Consider the following 19,525-nt stretch of genomic DNA (forward strand, 5'->3'; position numbering starts at 1 on the left):
AATCACCGGGTGTGTGTATTCTTTACTTTCACCAACAGACCAACACCAGTTGTCAGGTGAGGTAGGGGTTGGGGTACAAACAAAAAGACACCAATAGAATAAAAGCCAAGTCATACAATTAAAGCACTGGGGTTGATTTGTTTCACGAAATCCTCCAAGGCGGTGCCCCCACCATGACTGCATTCCAAAGTCTGAAACAAGTAAAAGGTAAGAGCTGTCCCCATCAAAGCGTTGACCTGCCCGGGCAACCCCCCACCTCCTTCATCAACCAGTTATGCTACTGATTTGGTTATAGGCCAGCTCAATCAGGAATGACAATAGGTGAAATAATTCTTTCTACAACAGGAACAAGGTCTGAAATTTGAGGAGAAAGGATTGGATGAGTACATAAACTCCATTACTTAAATGGTACTCATATTATCGTCCCTGAAAGATGAAAGATACAGTCGAACTTGGTGGAATTTGAACACAGAACATAAAGATTGACGAAATGCTGTTAAATGCTTTGTCCCGTTTGGTAATGACTATGCCAGATTGCTATCTTGGGTCAAAAAGGATAGGCATAAAAAAAAAATGTGAAAATGAATTCTAAATAAGTTACACCTTTTCAAAGAAACCTCCTTCATTTTAATCTAATGAATTGTTAACTTCCGGTTTTGCTTGCCAGTCGAAATGAAGTGAGGGTTTTCACTGTTATTTATCTCATATTAAACTTTACACCCAATTTCCTTCTCACTAATATAATTGCTTATCTTGCAATACCAAACAAAAGTGAAGTGCTGATAAAAGATTATATTTATTTATTTATTTATTTATTTTTCAGCAAAGTTATGGAGATAATTTCAATACTGGGATCTTTTCGGTTTGAACGGCAGTTTTTAACCTAATTTCTAGGTAACTAAAAAATCTTAAACTTCGTATACTGATAGAATGTGTTTATAAAACATCTTTTTCTCTTGACTTTATTGAGAAAATTCTATGGTTTGTAAGATATTTGTTGTTTTTTTTTCTTCAATTTCTGCAATTTCAACCAATCACTGACGTCTATTGAGGTAAAAAAAAACATTCTGTGCCGTATGAATATATCCCTCGTTTAAGAAACAGATTGGGTTTATTTACATTTGTGAAGAAAAAAGATACCCTTCCCCCCACCCCTATCCCTAACCCTAGTCATAATTGTGGGTGACAATTTCATATGACACCACTAGAAAAATCTGCCGTTCAAACTGAAGTTAATAACGGTACTACTTAAGAAGAGTGGTCCCGGTGCGCACACTCGCACTCGCGCATCCGCGCTAGGTAGTCGTGACTAGTCGATCCTACAACGACTACCTAGCAAAGTAAATAAAACCCAAAATAAATAATTTTTTCACACAGAGTAAATAATGTTTTTTAAAACCAAGTAAATAAAACACAAAGTAAATAATTTTTTTTAAAACCAAGTAAATAAAACACAAAAACACAAAGTCAGGATCAACTAGTCACGACTAGCTAGTGCGGATGCCCGAGTACGCGAGTGCGCGCACAGGGACCACTCTTTTTAAGTAGTACCGTTATTAATGATGACTAAAGTAAGTTTTTGACACTTTTTCGAATTTTTTTAATGTCTGCTTTACGAAGCTCAACATAATTATTTTCAATATACATTCATTCACACACACACACACACACACACACACACACATACATACATACATACATACATCATACATCATACATACATACATACATGTGTGCGTGCGCGTGTGCATAACCCCCCCCCCCCACATGTATGCTCCTCTTCCCACGAGTTTGTTGCCTCATAACTTCTGAAAAATTAATATTTTTCAATGAAATTCTCAACAAATACGCTTCAGATGGTGTAGATTCCAATTATATTGGAATTTGTGTTAAACAAAACAAATTTCCGAAATTGTGGTGATGAGTTTAGGAATATTCAGACTTTACATCTTATTTTCTTAAGCTTAAAATGCTATGAGATTCTACAAAACTTTTAGAAACTATACATGGCAATATTAGTCGGCGGGAAGGCAGCGAGCTGGCAGAATCGTTAGTACGTCGGACAAAATGCGTAGCAGCATATTGTCCATCCTTACGTTTTGAGTTCAAATTCCGCCGAGGGTTGACTTTGTCTTTCATCCTTGTGAGGTCGATAAACTAAGTACCAGTTGAGAGCTGGAGTTGATGTAATCGAATTACCCACTACCCCGAAATTGGTGGCCTTTTGCCAAAATTTGAAACCAATCTTAATTGGCGGAGTTTCAGGGAAAGTTGAATTTTTTCTGTTTTGAAGGGGGACTCTCTTCTACTCTTCTATTTGTTTCAGTCATTTGACTGTGGCCATGCTGGAGCACCACCTTTAGTCGAACAAATCGACCCCAGGACTTATTGTTTGTAAGCCTAGTACTTATTCTATCGGTCTCTTTTGCCGAACCGCTAAGTTACGGGACGTTTGCAATTTTTTTTTTTTTTTACCAATCATTATGCTATGAGTAATTTTACATTAGTGTAAATACTTAACCGGATAGTATTATTCATTTTTCCATAATCCTCGGCGATATGGAATGAAAAATGGTTGGGAAACCCTGACCGACATACACACACACATTCACACACACACACGCACACACATACGCACGTACACACACACGTATGCATGCATGCACACACTCGCACACACCACATATCCACCTCTCCATCTGGTGCAAAATATGGCTGAACTAGAAAAAAATTTTTTTTGAAAATCTATGATTGCTTTCAACCTCAATCCTCCATCCTATTGTATCGGTTTATAATTTTAAAATATTGGAGCGCTTGAGAAGGTCTTTGTCACAGTGATTTACAAAAAAGGTATGTAAAAGTTAATTTATTTTAATAGCGTACTTTTCAGTTAGTAAAAGTTTTTTCTCACACAAGGCCTCGTTTAGTTCAAAGGAGGAGGGAATTAAAAGTTTAAATTACCAATTGTGTGTGTGTGCTTATATCCAACTAATGGACGATACGTGTGTCACTTCTACATCACCATTCCATAAAATGTGTTTACCGGGAGAAAAAATGTTGAGAAACATCAATTCATAAGAGAGTGACAGAGAAACAAGGAAGGTGATCGTGGGATGTGCTAGAAGCAACAACCACATCTTCCTGAAATCACACACCTTTTCGTCCGAAAATATTTGCAATTTTTTTTTTTTTTACCGAAAAAAATTCTATCGTTTTTAAGAACAGATTGCCAAAAAAAAAACTTGTGGCGATCTTTCGTCTCTAGTAGACCTTTCCGTCGATTTCCGTAAAAAATTTTTATTTTACATATGGGCTTGCGAAAACTTTTGAAGTAATGAGAGCGAAAGAGACTAAGAGAAAGCGATTGTCTGTCTCCCACACCCCATCAAACACACACACACATGTACATCAATGCTTTCCATGCACGGTAACTTCAAAAGAACTTCCCTCGTCATACAATCGCTTTCTCTTTCATTACTTCAAAGGTTCCCTCAAGCCCATATGTAAAAAAAAAAAAGTTTTTTACGGAAATTGACGGAAAGGTCTACTAGAGACGAAAGATCGCCAAACTTGTAGTCACTACAGCGGCATTTCGTCCGTCTGCACGATCTGAATTCAAATTCCGTCGAGGTCGACTTTGCTTTTCATCTTTTCGGGGTCGATAAATTAAGTACTAGTGAAACACTGGGGTCGATCTAATCGACAGGTCCTCTCCCTCAAAATTTCAGGCCTTGTGTTTTTACTAGAAAGGATTATTATTGTTTGGTTCTTCATAATATTTTAAATTTACTTTCCAGTCTGTCTCTATAGCTTTCTCTACTCCGCCTTGTCATTTTTTCTCACAATGTCATTGCTGTTGTTTTAGCCCCATGTCAGCCTGGATCGAGCCAACTAATAATCAAAAATATTGTAACTAATGTCCATCCTGCCGCCCCCACAGCGCAAAGAATATTTTCCGCACTCTGATATTCCATGTATCTTCAAAGATGGCAGGTGTGATTTAAGGGAGATTGGGATGACTGTTATTTCAAGCAGTTTGGGCTACCATACAGAGGCGCCTTCAATTCAGCTCAGCGTTAGTCATTTTGCATATCTAGGACTTCATTGTCCAATGTTTCCTTTCAATTTTTTTTCCAAACAAAATTTTGTATCGCATAGTATCTCACAAATGACTAAATTTATATTTCAAACCCATTCGATGTATGTCTTGCCAATTTCATGGATTATTTCGTATCTCTTACCCAAGAATTGAAATGATTATACAGTGCTGCAAGAGACGGCCTGTGTCTTGTGGAGATACATATATGCTAGGAATATCGAAAATTCACAATGCGAATTAACCACTGTTCTACCGTAGTCAGATCCCAGTCTGTTTGTATACGTTTACTGCTTTCTGTTTGGGTGATATAAACTAGGCAGTGGTGAAGTGGAATCCCCAATCAGGTGTCCATCGCTAGCAGTTGCTCTAGTCATTCGTTTCTACAAGCTCCTTTAATGTGGGAATTTTCTTTTACTGATCTGTAGCTTATTTCCAATAATCACCGAAGATTCACATCATGCTCAACTTGTAGAAGAGAAGGAGGAAACAAAGAGTAATCCAAATTCGGCGTCCGGAGGAAAATGTCATCCCTACTCCAAGACTTTCAAACTCCACCTGTCTAACACCCGTGGACATGTTTACAAAGTCAGAAAACAGCACAGCTCCCATGACTTTTGGAAACATCTTTTCACGCTAAGAGTTGCTGAAGCATGGAACAGACTGCCGGCATCTGTTGTTAGTTGTCGGAGCACTGCATCCTTCAAAACTTCCATGCTTCCTGAGATTCGCCAACACTACACCTGATTTTCTCCCCTCCATACACACGCAAGCTTGTATCTGACTCATACATTGTTCGCTTTCCAGACATTTGTACGTTACTGCATATACTTTATACGCACTTTTGACAGGTTGTGGTGCACCTGAGCACTGTATACAATAATTTCATTATTATTATTATTATAATAAAAGAATCAATTATAAAAAAAACAAAAAAACAATTAATTATTATTTTTATTATAATGGAAGGAAGGTTTTTTTCATGATACATTTGGGGCATCTTCTTCCATTATAATTATTCTGTGATTCAAGGAGTTGGAAATACGAAGAATGAAGTTCTCAGGCGGAGTAAATTCAATAACCGTTTATTCACAGGGTAAATCGTTTATTTCGACTCCAGTGCTCAACTTTTATTGACTCCGAAAGGATGAAAGGCAAAGTCGAATTCGTGATATTTGAACTTAGAACATAAAGACGGACGAAATGCCGCAAAGCATTTTGCCCGGAGTGTTAACGATTCTGCTGCTTCGCCGCCCTCATTCCAGAGAAAATATTTATTACATGTATTCGGTAACTACCTCAAAATCAGCCACCACCGCTAACACTCCAACTTCTGCACTAGTACGGGAGAGGATTTTTTTCTGTTTAAACCCAGGTTACCACTAATCAAACAAACTTATAATCAAAAGTATTCCAGCCAAGATCATGTTATCTTTTTAAAAAGTCAGATTTCATTGTCTACGTTTTTTTTTTTTATCTTAGGACGGAAGTATCTGGTTTCAAGATTTTGCTGCTATTTTTGTAGCAATTATAGTAATTTGAAACAACCATAAAAAGGTTTCGTTCATTGCATTGGTTCTGTAATTGAAGTGGTTAATGCGTCTACTTTAAAAGGAATACCTCTGATTGAATATACTTATTATCAAAGCTATTCCAAATACCACAATCACTCTCGTATTTTTATTCGAGATTTTATCCTACTTCCATTTCTTTTAGGCACTGGGATGTAATTTGCTCAAGAGTTGCATGCATTTTCTGCAGGCCCCGTGAAGACGTAACGGTTGTTTCAACGTATAAGGTGGGACCTTATCAGTCAGGTCACGATGACCTTTACTATCCAAAATTCTCCCAGTCAGTAACGCCTGCTAGAGTTATCTCCCTTCCATTAGGTATATAACTTTGTCAATGATTCCGTGACAGTAAAGAGAGTTCGTAAGATTCGTTAGAACAGGGTATCAGTAATTTTCAGTTAGAATAGGAAATGTTAATACCAGGGCAATAACGCGGTAAGCTTGGTCCAAACAAGCTGCAGTTTAAAGAAGGTTATAAATAGGAGTGGCTGTGTGGTAAGTAGCTTGCTTACGAACCACATGGTCCCGGGTTCAGTCCCACTGCGTGGTACCTTGGGCGACTGTCTTCTATAGTCTCCGGCCGACCAAAGTCTTGTGAGTGGATTTGGTAGACGGAAACTGAAAGGAGCCCGTCATATATATATAATTAGAAATATTGAATTTCTAAATGTCTCAGAGAGACATAAGCGGTGGTGGAGCGATATAGTTAGTGGTCGTATACTGTCAACTCAATGTGACAGTCCCTTAAGAGAATTACACCACCGCCATTTAGCCATAGGAAACTGTCACATTGAGTTGACAGTATACGACCACTATATATATATATATATATATATATATATATATATATATATATATATATGTGTGTGTGTGTGTATGTTTGTGTGTCATTGTCTCCCCAACATCGCTTGACAACTAATGCTGGTGTGTTTATGTCCCCGTAACTTAGTGGCTCGGCAAAAGAGGCCGATAAAATAAGCACTAGTCTTCCAAAGAATAAGTCCCGGGGTCGATTTGGTCGACTAAAGGCGGTGCGCAGTCAAATGACTGAAACATGTAGAAGAGTAAAAAGTAAAGATCTACATTTATACACACACCCACGTATGTGTTTATACGTTTGTTAAGGTGCGTAGCTTTGTGGTTAGGGTATTCGGTTCATGATCGTAAGGTCGTGAGTTCGATTCCTGGCGGCGCATTGTGTCCTTCAGCAAGACCCTTTATTTTATGTTGCTCCTATACATTCAGCTGGCAAAAATGAGTAGTACCTGTATTTCAAAGGGCCAGCCTTGTCACGCTGAATCTCCATAAGGATTACATTAAGGGTACGTGTATCAGTGAAGTGCTGAGCAACATGCACGCTAATTTCACGACCAGGCTGTTCTAATGATTGGTTCAGCTGAAATGCTCGTCGTCGTAACCGACGGAGTGCCAGTTTATGCATCTTTATACTCAAATACTTAAAAACACACGCATGCGCACTTGCATGTTTACATTTACATATGTATTCTTTTACTTGTTTCAGTCATTTGACTGCGGCCATGCTGGAGCACCGCCTTTAGTCGAGCAAATCGGCTTATTCTTTGTGAGCCTAGTACTTATTCTATCAGTCTCTTTTGCCAAACCGCTAAGTTACGGGGACGTAAACACACCAACATCGGTTGTCAAATGATGGTGGGAGGGGGTCAAACAGAGACACAAACATATATAGATACACACACATACATATATACGACAAGCTTCTTCCAGTTTCCATCTACCAAATCCATTCACAAGGCTTTGGTTGGCCCGAGGCGAAAGTAGACGACACTTACCCAAGGTGCCATGCAATGGGACTACTACCAACCCTCACCTGTTTGCAAGTAAGGTAATATTTTCCACTCCTGCGCCTATATCTATTATCTATTATTTCTATGTATGTAGCATAAATATACATCTGTATGGATATAGTTATATATATATATATATCATGTGATCACGTGACCGACCAGGCTATCAGATGTTACTACACATCGCTGGTCACAATGCGTTTGCATTGTTTTAGCCTTCGAATGACGCCACCCTGCTGGCTAAGCGAGCAGGCCAACAGAAGAAAGAGTGAGAGCAAGAGTGGTGAAAGAGTACTGCAGGGATCACCACCCCCTGGAGCTTTTAAGTGTTTTCACTCAATAAACACACGCAACGCCCAGTCTGGGAATTGAAACCGCGATCCTACGACCGCGAGTCCACTGTCCTAACCACTGGGCCATTGCACCTCCACACACACACACATATATATATATATGCCTGATGAAGCCTTCCAGCTTCACAGACCCCAGTTGAACCGTCCAACCCATGCTAGCATGGAAAACGGACGCTAAATGATGATGATACATACCTACACAAACTCTCTAGTTCTCTCCCTCTCTCTCTCTCATACACACGTGTGCGCGTGCGCACTTACGTACGCGTGTATGATTAAATACGTAATCATACTTGCTGTTAGGAAGAGCAATAGGCTATTGAAACCAAGCTAAATGACACATACAAGTATCAGTTTATGGAAGCAGCAGTTCTCAGTAGGAGATGACTCAGACTGTGATGACCTGCCCAACCCATGCCAGCTGGAAAGTGGATATACGATTGATGATGATGACATATATGTTTATTATATAGAGATGCAGGCATGGCTTTGTGGTAAGAAGTTTGCTTCCCAACTACGTGGTTCTTGGTTCAGTCCCACTGCATGGCACCTCGGGCAAGTGTCTTCTACTACAGCCTTGGGCCAACCAAAGCCTTGTGAGTGGATTTGGTAGATGGAAACTGAAAAGAGCCTATATGTGTGTGTGTGTGTCTTTGTGGCTGTGTTTGTCCCTCCCCCCTCCCCACCACCACATGATAACCAGTGCTGGTGTGTTTACGTCCCTGTAACTTAGCAATTTGACAAAAGAGACCGACAGAATAAATACCAGATTTCAAAAAATAAGTACTGGGATTGATACATATGACTAAACTTCTTCAAGGTGGTGCCCCAGAATGGCCACAATTCATTGACTGAAACAAATGATTATATATATATATATATATGTACAGTATTATATATCCATCACAGCCGGTCTTACCAATTGGTTTTGCACTAGGGATACAATGGAGTGTTAGGCAACAATTTGATTATATAACCCTATATTCATCAGAGGTAGCCGATGTATACAAGTTAATAAAATGAATGGTTTATACCTGGCATCTTCCATCTTCTGTCTCTCATTATACACACACACACACACATATCAAATCAGGATCATCATTTTAATGTCTACTTTTCCATGCTTGCATGGATCAGACAGAATTTGTGCAGGGAGATTTTCTATGGCCCAATACCTTTCTAGACTCACAAGGCTTTGGTCAGCCCGAGGCTATAGTAGAAGACATGTGCCCAAGGTGCCATGCAGTGGGACTGAACCCGGAACCATGTGGTTGGTAAGCAAGCTACTTACCACACAGCCACTCTTACCAAGAAAAAAATATATTGGTCTTTGGTACAAGACGCACTCTTGTTTATATCACTAACAAGGAGATAAGTTGCTGTTATTTCGAGCAGACAAATGCCATCATTGACAAGACCAAGGAAGGTTGAAATCACATTATCCAATGGCCTGGTGCTGCAGGTGATGAGGATTTATCTCCCCTCCAGCAATATATGAGTTCTGATCAATAAGTATCCGGACTGTTGCTATAATAACGAAGCTAAGGCACATAGAGTAAAGCTGTTTGACACAGATTGACCTTGACCTCTATTGTACATGCACACTATGTTTTAATGTTCATTGGCCATGACTGAGAAAGTTATCATGGCAATACTTGCTCAGAGGCCTATGCAAAGTTGCAGGAAGTGTATGGAGCGGAGTTTATGAGTCACACACAAGTGTACAAGTGTTCCAGATGTTTTCAAGATGGCTGGAAAAATGTTGATTTTGACAAACATTCTGGGAGACCTGCAACTAGAGGAACTGAAAAAACCATTGCAGCTGTGAGGGGAAATCATTGAATCGCCATCCATGATTTATCAGAGGATGTGCAAATTAGTTACAGTTCAGTTCAGTCCATTATCCCTGAATATGTGGGTGTGAGACACGTCTCTGCCAAGCTTGTGCCAAAACTGCTTTCAAATGACCAAAAGGACACTCGGATTCCAGCTGCACAAGATCTTGATAGTGTCGAGAACAATGAAAACGTTTTGAAAACATTGCGTAGGCCCCTGAGCAGGTATCCTCAAGATTTTGTCAAAATTTGATGCAGATTCTGTGCTCAGCTTTCTCCATCATGGTACTTTCATATATAATAGTGTGTGGCAAATTGATTTATTTTGCACATTCTTACAGAAACTCAAGTCTGAGGCTAACTACAAAAATATTTTTTATTTTCATTCTCTTTGAAATTGGTCTTATTCGTGGTTTGGGCTTTAACTGCCCTTTCTAGCAAGTAAGGTGTCTTGTCAAAGGGCACCTCTTTCGTGTATAAATATGTAAATATGTTTATACACTATTGTATATGAAAATATGTTGTCTAAGTGCAAGAGTGGCTGTGTGGTAAGTAGCTTGTTTACCAACCACATGGTTCCGGGTTCAGTCCCACTGCATGGCACCTTGGGCAAGTGTCTTCTACTATAGCCTCGGGCCGACCAAAGCCTTGTGAGTGGATTTGTTAGACGGAAACTGAAAGAAGCCCGTCGTATATATGTATATATATGTATATGTATGTGTGTGTATGTGTTTGTGTATCTGTGTTTGTCCCCTCCAACATCGCTTGACAACTGATGCTGGTGTGTTTACGTCCCCATAACTTAGCGGTTCTGCAAAAGAGACTGATATAATAAGTACTGGGCTTCCAAGGAATAAGTCCTGGGGTTGATGTGGTCGACTAAAGGTGGTGCTCCAGCATGGCTGCAGTCAAATGACTGAAACAAATAAAAGAGTAAAGAGTAAGATTATTGACTTTATTACCCTTATTATTTTCACAGTAAACTTTTTGTAGTTTCAAAGCCTTTCTGGTATGCAGTTTTAAATTTTTTTATTATTATTTGCTGCCAAATGTATCTGCACTTGTGATGTGGATTTGAAAATTATAATGTATAAGTATGTAGCATGTGTGTTTTTGGTGCTATTTGCTGCATAAATATGCATTAACCCTTTTGTTACCAACCCGGCTGAAACCACCTCTGGCTCTGTTTTTAGGATATTTATTATATCCCTGCCAGAGCAGCCAACTGGCTTCCGTGCCAGTGGCACGTAAAAGGGCACCATTCGAGCGTGATCGTTACCAAAGTTGCCTTACTGGCACCTGTGCTGGTGGCATGTGTAATAGGATTCGAGCGAGGTCGTTGCCAGTACCGCCTGACTGGCCCCCGTGCCGGTGGCACGTAAAAAGCACTCACTACACTCTCGGAGTGGTTGGTGTTAGGAAGGGCATCCAGCTGTACAAACTCTGCCAAATCAAGATTGGAGACTGGTGCAACCATCTGGTTTGCCTGCCCTCAGTCAAAATCGTCCAACCCATGCTAGCATGGAAAGCGGACGTTAAACGATGATGATGATGATCAGAGACGGTGTGAGAAGATGATTAAGCAATAGTTAATTTAGATAAGATATGAAATAGAGAGTGACACTTTTGGGTCTCACTGACACCATTACCTCTCATAACCTATATGTGTGTGTGTGTGTGTGTGTGACCACGTGTGTATCATTGACGATTTTTATCCTGTGTCTTCCCTTCCTTGGACTTTTTCTTTTTTTTCTATATTTCTGACGAAGAGCTCCGCTCGAAACGTGAAATCCTCCTTTCTTTCCTGAGCGTCCAATAACACTATACTTATTCCACATCCTCACGTTGTTGTGTTTTCTCTTTGTTCGTGTTTGGATTAACTATGTATACATTATAAGCTTTCTTACAGGATCTGTGTGCCAAATTTCACTGGTCAACTTGAAACTATGGTAGAAAGTATTATTTCCCTTAATTACTATGAAGTGAGATTGAACTGCCAGCCACATGGGTACAATGCAAACTTCGTTAATCACACACCCATTAATGAGGTGTGAATGTGAATGAAATGCTAACAATTTTGCATATTCACTATTGTATATAGTATTAAATATTGGTTTCAAATTTTTGCACAAGACCAGCAATTTCAGGGAGAGAGGTAAGTTGATTACATCAACCCTATTGCTCAACTGGTACCTATCTTATCGACTGAGAAAGGATGAAAGGCAAAGCAAACATCTGCAGGATTTGAACCCAGAGCATTAAGCCAGATGAAATATCGATTTTTTTATTACCCACATGGGGCTAAACATAGAGGGGACAAACAAGGACAGACATAGGTATTAAGTCGATTACATCGACCCCAGTGCGTAACTGGTACTTAATTTATCGACCCCAAAAGGATGAAAGGTAAAGTCGACCTCGGCGGAATTTGAACCCACAACGTAACGACAGACAAAATACGACTACGCATTTCGCCCGATGTGCTAACGTTTCTGCCAGCTCGCAGATGAAATACCGTTAGCCATTTTGACCAGCATGCTAACAGTTCTGCCGGCTTGATACCTTAATATATAGTATTAAACATTAAAATGCTTTTCTTTAATGTACAATATTACGGCTACTGACAGTTTTGAGGTCAAGATCTATAAGCTGGCCATTCAATATCTTATCGACTCTGTCATTTCTTTTTGTGTATTTATTTTATCTGACATATTTTGAATAACTGTGTCATTTGTTATAGATTCCCAATGGGTTAGGCTCTAGTTCACTGCATTTGTGTTACTGCATGTGACAAGGGTGTATCTGTGTAACTCTGGAGAAACAAATATCACAAAGTATTTTCGATGGACAGCACTAGTTTACTTCCCTTGCAGTTGTTTACATCTTTTGCTGAGACAAACCATTATCATTTAGAAACCAGTTTTTCCTGCTTGCATAAAAATCAGTTGGAATTTGTTGAGGTTGGATGCTCTTCCTGTTGCCCACCCTCACCTATTTCCCAGCAAGATAATGTTTTTCCATAACTAGCCATGTTTTTCATGAAAGACTGGAAATAAATAAGCTCACTCGAATACTGATGATGCTTATTTACAAGCATCATGGACTGTCTAGGCAAAAGAACACATGTACACACACACACACACACACATACACACACATACACACACACACACACATTTTGAATTAGAAGCAACTGTAATAATTTAAGCATTAATAATGACACATAGTTAATGCATGCAGTTAGTTTGTAAAATTATTGGCTTAATGATTCATCCAGATAAAAAGATAAAGACCCCCTTTGATCATGAATAACTATGGGATTGCACCTAGAAAATCCCCCTCAGAGGCACAAGTCCAGGCAAGGTTGTTTATGGAAGACCAGCAGTCACCCATGCATACCAGCCTCCTCTCTCCATGCCACTGATGTTGTCCAAAGGAAAGGCAAACGCTGTTACTGCTTGGCATCAGTGACGTTGCAACTCATTTCTACAGCTGAGTGAATTGGAGCGACTTGAAATAAAGTGTCTTCCTCAAGAACACAACACACAGCCCAGTCTGGGAATAGAACTCACTAACCACTGAGCCATGCCTGACACTCTGATCACTGAGCCATGCGATTTCACCCAGATAGATGTCCCTTTTAAACATTTAGTGTTTATGTGCTTATTGGCTGGATGATTTGTTTCATCTGGGTTGCAGTTTCCAATGTTTTTTAAAATTCGGCATCTCAAAGGGATGTTTCCTTGGGCACAATCATGCAGCAAACAAAACACAAACGTTATGTATGTGACGTTATTGTTTCTCCTTCACCTAACTCAGAACCACCTGCTGTTCATTTGGATCTGGAGTCTGTAGACAACAGTGCAATAGATGCAGTGAGTGTACCCATGTGTGACCGTAATGAATCATTGTTTATTCAGTCAGCCACTGATGAATGAATGCATAACTGGCGAACAAATCTGTGTTTACTTCAGTGAGTTCGTATTTGTCATTATAAATTGATTATATATGATAGCGCTGATCTGACCTTGGTTCTTTCACTATTTAAATATCCGATTCTCTCGAATCCTGGAAATTTTTGTGGTAAGAAGCTTGCTTCCCAACCTCATGGTTGTGGGTTCAGTCTCAGTGTGTGACACCTTGAGCAAGTGTCTTCTACTATAGCCGTAGGCTGACCAGAGCCTTGTGAGTGGATTTGGTAGATGGAAACAGAAAGAAGCCTGTATAGTATAGATATTATATAAATATATATATATATATATACATATGTATATCTATGTGCATGTGTCTTTTGTCTGTGTTTTTCCCCCCACCATCTTGACAACCAGTATTGGTGTGTTTACATCCCCACAACTAAATGGTTTAACAAAAGAGACAACAACTGAGCTGAGACCCCCCCCCCTCTTCGGTCATAGCTGACCATGGGATTGCACCTAGAAAGTTACTCTCCAAGGCACAAGTCCGGACAAGGTTGTTTATGGAAGACCAGCAGTCACCCATGCATACCGGTCTCCCCCTCTCCACGCCACCAGCGTTATCCAAGGGAAAGGCAACGGCCGATACAGCTTGGCACCTGTGACGTCGCAACTCATTTCTACAGCTGAGTGAACTGGAGCAATGTGAAATAAAGTGTCTTGCTCAAGAGCACAACACGCAGCCCAGTCTGGGATTTGAACTCACAACCTCACGATCGTAAGCTCAACGCTCTAACCAGTGAGCCATGTGAACTATGACGATAATAATCCTTTCTCCTATAAGCATAAGGCCTGAAATTTGTGGGTGGGTGTAAGTGGATTATATTAATCCCAGTACTTGACTAGTTCTTATTTAATCAAACCTGAAAGGATGAAAGGTAAAGTCAACCTTGATGGAATTTGAAGACAGAACATAGAGATGGACGAAATACTGTTTAAGCATCTTGCTTGGTGTGCTAACAACGCTGCCAACTTGCCTTAACAACAGCAGCAACAACAACAATAATAATAATGATAATAATAATTGTTAAAAATTATCGTAGGTTAACTATATCTCAAATCCAAAAGATTGTGTTAACCAGTATTTCCCACATCCTTAGAAAAACCCTATCGTTTCTACTAAAGGCACAAAACCTGAAATTTTGCAGGAGTGGGTAAGTCAATGACATCGACCTCAGTCCATACCTGGTACTTATTTCACCGACCCTGAAAGGATGAAGGGCAAAGTTGACCTTGGTGGAATTTGAACTCAGAACGGGAAGACTGAAAAAATGCTGCTAAGCATTTGCCTGGCATGCTAATGCTTCTGCCAGCTCTCCACCCTTTAATAATAATAATAATAATGATAATAATAATTGGAAGTGTCATCATGTACATTATTTTGTCTTGGTATAAAAGATGGGCTACAGCAAATATTCTGCTCAATACCACAGATTTGCTTGTCAGTTGTTTGACCATAACCAGTTGAGCATGTCCCTTAGTGGCTGACGATATGTGCATCTCTGATCACGAGCAGAAGTAGTGGGGGAGCATCATAGCCATGTGTTGAGAGGGATTCTTTGGGGTTTGAATAATTCACCTCTGGAAACATGGGTGGTTCTTTCAACATCCTTAAACAACCCTTATTCAGGGACCTTTTGAGCGGGATGGGCTACTCAACCTGAAGAAAATTCTAAATGGGCCCCACCCGCAAGGTCATGTGCTGTTTATCTTGATATGAGATCACCATGTCGCGCACATATGGTTGTGATGCATGTGCCTGGTGTACCCTTATCAGACGGGTAGTCATGATGGGTATATTGGGCTTCGTATATTTTACCCCAGTGTCACTTTGATGGCATGCACTGCTCTCTCACTCAATAATAATAATAATAATAATTCATTCTACTTTAGGCAGAAGGCCAGCAACTTTTTAAGAGAGAGAGCTAGTTGATTACATAGGGCTCAGTGCTTGACTAATATTTATTTCATTGGCATACCGGGTGAAACGCTTAGCGGTATTTCATCTGTCTTTACATTTTGAGTACAAATTCCGCCAGGGTTGACTTTACCTTTCATCTTTTCGAGCTTGATAAATTAAGTACAAGTTGTGCACCAGGGTCGATCTAATCGACTACCCCTCCTCCCCCAAAATTTCGGGCCTTGTGCCTAAACTAGAAAAGAATAATGCCCTGTTGTAGTACCAGACACTGGCTCTCATGGCTTCTGATCTTAATTCATTAGAAGTGTTATCATGTACATTGTTTTTTCTTTGGTATAAAAGATGGGCTACAGCAAATATTCTGCTCAGTATCATAGATTTGCTTGTCACTTGTTTGACCATAACCAGTTGAGCATTTCCTTTATTGGCTGACAATATGTGCATCTCTGGCCACAAGCAGAAGTAGTTGGGGAGCATCATAGCTATGTTAAAATGAATTCTCTGGGAATTTAATAATTTGTTTCTGGAAACATGAGTGTTTTGTTCAACATCCTTAGACAACCCTTATTCAGTGACCTTTTGAGTGGGATGGGCTATTTGACATGAGGAAAATTCTAACTGGGCCCTACCTGCAAGGTCATGTGCTGTTTATCTTGATATAAGATCATCATGTTGCGCACATATAGTTGTGATACATGTGCCTGGTGTACCGTTATCAGACAGGTTGTCATGATGGGTATAATGGGCTTCGTATTTTTTATCCAAGTGTCACTTTGATGGCATGCACTGCTCTTTCACTCAATATTAATAATAATAATAATAATAATAATAATGTATACGTAAAATACTGTCTGTGTAATCTCAAATTTTAAAACAAACACAATTTTCTTATGGTTTCTTAAACATTCTCAAGAACAACACTATGTACAAAACCAAATATACGGTACCCTAGGCATAATACCAGCATGAACTTCTAACTTGTCTCTTGAGATCGCTGGGTGAGACTTGAAACCTACTTGTACGATTGCAAAGCAAAAGTCAAACATAAAATAATAATAATAATGATGATGATAGCCACAAATATGCAATAGAGGTGAGAATTTATATTTTGGAGTCTGAATTTCAAACCTGTAATTTTTAAATTCTGGATATGAGGCGCAGGAGTGGCTGTGTGGTAAGTAGCTTGTTTACGAACCACATGGTTCTGGGCAAGTGTCTTCTACTATAGCCTCGGGCCGACCAAAGCCTTGTGAGTGGATTTGGTAGATGGAAACTGAAAGAAGCCCGTCGTATATATATATATATATATATATATATATGCGTGTGTGTGTTTGTGTTTGTTCCCCTAGCATTGCTTGACAACCGATGCTGGTGTGTTTATGTCCCCGTTACTTAGCGGTTCAGTAAAATAGACCGATAGAATAAGTACTGGGCTTACAAAAGAATAAGTCCCGGGATCGAGTTGCTCGATTAAAGGCGGTGCTCCAGCATGGCCACAGTCAAATGACTGAAACAAGTAAAATAGTAAAAGCGTATGTATTATTAATGACTATCTCAAGAGTACAGCTAAACTATCTAAAGTATACTCCAGAATTATATATGTCATTAAAGCACACATTAAAATGGTGCTATAATCTATGTGTCTCTCTATATATACATATTATCCCAAAACTTACTATGTATTTTCACACATAAAAATTCATTCAGTATGCTCAACCATTTGTATCTGAAATGTAGGACAATATTTGTTCTGTGAAATGTTGCCACCCACATATTGATACATGACACTCCTTTCCTCATGATCTTAGAAAATCTTGTTAATATTTAATATTAAAATAATTTATTGAATTCATACCTTGACCGAATAATTTCAAAACACAAATGATTTGCGAATTTCATCTTGAATGAGGTATATTGAATGCAGCATTTCTGTCTGAATTGAATGAATGCCTCACAGAGATACAGGTGTGGCTGTGTGGTTAAGGTGTTTCCATTGCAACTAGATGGTTTGGGGTTCAGTCCCACTGCGCAGCACTTTTGGCAAGTGTTTTTTTTTACTATAGCTCCCCGTTGACCAATGTCTCGTGAGTGAATTTTGTAGATGGAAATGTGTGGAAGCCTGTCATGTATATAAGTGTGTGTGTGTTTGTGTTGTCCTCCCACTGTTTGATAACCGGTGTTGGTTTACTCTTTTACCTGTTTCAGTCATTTGACTGTGGCCATGCTGGAGCACCGCCTTTAGTCGAGCAAATCGACCCCAGGACTTATTCTTTGTAAGCCTAGTACTTATTCTCTCGGTCTCTTTTGCTGAACTGCTAAGTTACGGGGACATAAACACACCAGCATTGGTTGTCAAGTGATGTTGGGGGGGGAGGGTCAAACATATACACACATGTACATATATAGATATATATACATATATTCGACGGGCTTCTTTCAGTTTCTGTCTACCAAATCCACTCACAAGGCTTTGGTCGGCCCGAGGCTATAGTAAAAGACACTTGCTCAAGGTGCCACGCAGTGGGACTGAACCTGGAATCATGTTGCTGGTAAGCAAGCTACTTACCACACAGCCACTCCTACGCCTGTAATTTAGCAGATCAGTGAAAGTGACTGATAGAATAAGTATCAAACCTTAAAAAAAAAAAAGGTAATAGTAATAATAATAATAATAATATGTAGCAGGGTCAGTATGTTCAACCAAACCCCTCATAGTGGTACCCCAGCTTGGCCACAGTCCAATGACTGAAGTAAAAAGTGAAAGATAAAGAAAAAAACATAATCAGTGAATTGAACTCTATTCAGGGAAACCTCTCAGAATCATTGTTGTTGATGGTAATTGAGGTTACCAAATACTTACATCACAGGAGATGCCCAACCCATTAATGATACCGGTACAGTAAGAAATGAGGGTGCATGGCCTTTTGGTTAAGGTATTGCACTCACAGTCACAAGATTATGGTTCTGATTCCTAGACTGGGCCGTGCATTGTGTTCTTGAGCAAAACTTTTCATTTCATGTTGCTCTGTAATCACTTTGACTTTTGATCTGTAGAGCATGGTGCACCTGTATAGGCAATTTCATGGAGGAAGTTAGTCAACGTACAACACAAGCATTTGATTCCTATAAACAAATCATCTGTGAAAAGATGTTCAAGAAGAAATTACAGAACCCTTATTTGTCATCTATGATAAGAGCCCATAATAGTATGATAAACATTGTACAAGAGTTAGTACTTTTACACATGTATACATCCTCTTGTGAAGGCACAAGACTCAGTGGTTAGAGCATCGGGTTCACAACCATGAGGTAGTGAGTTCGATTCCTGGACTGGGCTGTGTGTTGAGCAAGACAATGTATTTCATGTTGATCTAGTTCACTCAGCTGTGGAAATGAGTTGTGCCGTCACTAGTGCCAAGGTGTATTGCCTTTGCCATTCCCTTGGATAAAATCAGTGGCATGGAGAGGGGAGGCTGGCATGCATAGGAGACTACTTGTCTTCCATAAACAACCTGGACTTATGGCGAGCTGGCAGAATTGTTATCACGCTGGGCGAAATGCGTAGCCATATTTCGTCTGCTGTTACGTTCTGAGTTCAAATTCTGCCGAGGTCGACTTTGCCTTTCATCCTCTCGGGGTCGATAAATAAAGTACCAGTTTCGCACTGGGTCGATGTAATCAACTTAATCCCTTTGTCTGCCCTTGTTTGTCCCCTCTATGTTTAGCCCCTTGAGGGCAGTAAAGAAATATATATTTCAGAGGGTAAATTTCTAGGTGCAAACTGAAGGGGAGTCTTTCTACTTTTACATCTTCTTGATACCTGATGTTAAGATTTTGGATAGGAGCTCTCAGGTACTTTGCTACCAACCTATGATCATTTTTATGTTTTTATATCTTCTGTTTAATGAGAGACTGCAATTCAAGTGACTATATATTAAATGATTTTATT

The 19,525-nt window shown here is 39.6% G+C and overlaps 1 protein-coding gene across 1 annotated transcript in view; it reads left to right on the top strand.

The window, feature by feature from the left end:
• Positions 1–2,778: 2,778 nt before the first annotated feature.
• LOC115231491 overlaps positions 2,779–19,525 on the top strand; it is a 61,251-nt gene continuing 44,504 nt past the window's right edge. The window contains exon 1 of the mRNA XM_036500108.1: positions 2,779–2,850. The gene's annotated coding sequence lies outside the window, so the exon portion shown is untranslated. The remainder of the gene's footprint in view (positions 2,851–19,525) is intronic.

Source organism: Octopus sinensis, unplaced genomic scaffold (assembly GCF_006345805.1).
Source record: "Octopus sinensis unplaced genomic scaffold, ASM634580v1 Contig18646_ERROPOS438955, whole genome shotgun sequence".
NCBI classification, from domain to species: Eukaryota; Metazoa; Mollusca; class Cephalopoda; order Octopoda; family Octopodidae; genus Octopus; species Octopus sinensis.